The sequence below is a fragment of the Salvelinus sp. IW2-2015 genome, unplaced genomic scaffold (genome assembly GCF_002910315.2).
Source record: "Salvelinus sp. IW2-2015 unplaced genomic scaffold, ASM291031v2 Un_scaffold2320, whole genome shotgun sequence".
NCBI classification, from domain to species: domain Eukaryota; kingdom Metazoa; phylum Chordata; class Actinopteri; order Salmoniformes; family Salmonidae; genus Salvelinus; species Salvelinus sp. IW2-2015.
This window is the reverse complement of record NW_019943645.1, coordinates 68,378-71,601: the sequence shown is the minus strand read 5'-3', so window position 1 is coordinate 71,601 and position 3,224 is coordinate 68,378. Positions and strand designations below refer to the sequence as shown.

Sequence of the window (3,224 nt, the reverse complement as noted above, 5' to 3'; positions counted from 1 at the left end):
CATACCAATTACTCGACCCCCACTCTACACGTTACTACTGACACCATACCAGTTACTGACCCACCACTCTAACCACTAGTCTACTGACTACCATACCAGTTACTGACCCACCACTCTAACCCTAGTCTACTGACCATACCAGTTACTGACCCACACACTCTAACCACTAGGCTACTGTACCATACCAGTTACTGACCCCACACTCTAACCACTAGGCTATCTGACCATACCAGTTACTGACCACCACTCTAACCACTAGCTACTGACCCTACCATACATACTGACCAACCACTCGTAACCGCTAGGCTACCTGACCCTACCAGTTACTGACCCAACACTCTAACCGCTAGGCTACCTGACCCTACCATACCAGTTACTGACCCAACACTCTAACCGCTAGGCTACCTGACCATACCATACCAGTTACTGACCCACCACTCTAACCGCTAGGCTACCTGACCATACCAGTTACTGACCCACCACTCTAACCACTAGGCTACCTGCCGCGGAAAGAAGAACAGAGAACTATGGGACTGGCGAGAGAGAAGTTAGACCTTCCATCTTGTCTTCTCAGCTGTATGGAGGAGAGAAACCTAAGGTCCAGTTTTCCCCTGTAAATAATGTGACACTATAGACTTCAGCATGGATCAGGTCAGGTCCATAATGTGATTTTATATGGCTCAGTAAGGGTTGATACCATTGGCTGAAACTCACAGTAAGAAATTATATAATTGGCTTATACTTGAATGTTTACCCAGCCCGGTGAGTTTTTGTTGAATTAGTTTTACATCAAAGTTTATTCAGACAACGGACGGACTCACAACCTGAAATTCACGCCGTGGGCGGTAGCCTCACTCCACTCTTAGCACTCTGGGAAAACAAAGACATGTAACAATGAAAAAACAGCACTCTGGGAAAACAAAGACATGTAACAATGAAAAAACAGCACTCTGGGAAGCCTGAGCCACAGATGAACAGAATGTCAAGAAGAAGATTTAAAAAAAAAATTGAAGCAAAAGAAAATGCAGAAAGAAAATAAGTCTAGAGAAGATGTCTTCAGAGACACATCCTCCTGATCCACTAGCTCGGTCTGGTCTAGAGTTGCAGAAGTTCTGTAACTTTACCAATTTGTTCTGAAAAACACGGTTGGAAGATTCGCGGAATCAGGAAGAAGAAAAAGCATGAAATCCTCCAACCATGATTTCTGGCCAATCTGGGGAATTTGGGGGAAAATTACAAAAAAAATTGCAACCTTAGCTTGGTCACAAGGACAAGGTCATTACCAACTAGTTAGCTAGAGCTAGCTAAAACTCTTACAGATCTGGCAACCAGACTGGTGTCAATTAGCTACTAGAAAGAAGAATCTCTGGACTGTAGAATGTAAAGATGAACAGTAACCTTTACAGTTTCACCAGGCAACATTGATATTGTCATGAAAATGACTCCTGACTAGGGTTGCAAAACTTTCCAAAAAAATTCCAATGTTTTCCACAAATCCTGGTAGGAAGATTCACAGATTTCCTGATTATTCCAATGGGATTTCTAGAAAAACAAGGAGTTTTACAACGTAAATGTAAAAGGGATACTGCTACGGTAGGAGACTGGAAGACATCTCCGAAGTAGCAGAAGCTGACAGAGGACAGTGACTCACGCCCAGCAGGAGAGGCAGTGCTGGTAGGAGAGGTAGGAGAAAGGGCATTGGACAAGGACACGTGACTGGGACTAGAAACATTTGTTACATCCTGGTTCTGACTGGTGGTGGAGGACTGTCTCCGCAGCTGGCCCTGATAGGAGCTGCCGCTCTTGAACGTGTTCACCACATCGATCTGGAGGAGGAGAACACAAGACAGGCTGCTCAGAAGACAGACAGACAGGTTAGGCAGACAGGCTATGGTAGTATGACAGACACACAGGTTGTGACAGACGGGCTATGGTAGCACGATAGACAGACACGTTGCAGCAGACAGGCCAAGGTAATAAGCTAGACAGACAGGCTACTCCGGGAGGGAACTTGGTTTTTGTAATGTACATGTAGGTGAGACATCTATCACAATGATCAGGGTACTGACCCAGAGTCACGGAGTTTCTATCAACGATCAGGGTACTGACCCAGAGTCACGGAGTTTCTATCAATGATCAGGGTACTGACCCAGAGTCACAGAGTTTCTGTCAATGATCAGGGTACTGACCCAGAGTCAGGGAGTTTCTGTCAATGATCAGGGTACTGACCCAGAGTCACCTTCTACCTGTTATCGCATAAAATTGCCTTAGCGTAGTCTACCATCCACCAGACACCTTCTACTGGTAGTCTTAAGCTCATTTTCGACTCAGACATCCTTCTTACTGTAGGTCCTACCATCCACCAGACTCACCTTCTTTTACTGGTAGTCTACGCTCCAAACAACAGTACAACCTTCTACTGTAGTCTACCATCCACCGCAGACACGCCTTCTATCTGAGCACTTAGCTGTAATTGCTTCATGGGCAATGTGGTCTCTTAGGCCACAATATACTCTCAAGCAGATGGATTTAAGATACAAGGAATAGCATAGGAAACGGTCTACTGTGATACCTTGTGGGTACGCGGCCACAATTTAGATTAACAGGAATAATTAGGAAGTGTTCCTACTGTGGGTCCATTGTGGTACTTACGCACATTTGAGATCACAGAAATTAAAGGAACGGTCCTACTAGTGATCCTTGTGGTACTATTAAAAAGCCACATTTAGATACAGGGAATAATAGGAACGGTCCATACTGTAATCCTTGTGGTACTCCACATTTAGATTTACATGGAATAAATAGGAACGGTGCTACTGTGGTCTTGTGGTACTCCACATTTAGATACAGGAATAATAGAAAAGGTCCTACTGTGGTCCTTGTGGTCTCCACATTTAGATAACAGGAGAAACACCCCAACAGGGTAATAGAGATGGATCTGAGTAGAATAGGTTTTCTAAATGCCCAAGGGTTACTTCACAAATACATCCTGATCTAGTAGTATCTGCTATCAGGGTAGTACCTTTATGTAACCGTTTCTACCAAGGGTATCCCAGGGTTACTTCCAAACAAATACATCGTATCCTAGGTAGTATCTGGTATCAGGTAGTAGCTTTTATGTAAAGTTTCTTAAGCCAGGGTAATGGCCATGGTTACTTTCAACCAAATACATCTGACCTAGTAGTAAATCTGTATCAGGTTTAGTACCAGTTTGTACAAGTTTC

General features: G+C 44.1%; 1 pseudogene; it reads right to left on the bottom strand.

The window, feature by feature from the left end:
- LOC112073617 (plasma membrane calcium-transporting ATPase 2-like) overlaps positions 1-3,224 on the bottom strand; it is a 77,195-nt pseudogene that overhangs the window by 7,837 nt on the left and 66,134 nt on the right.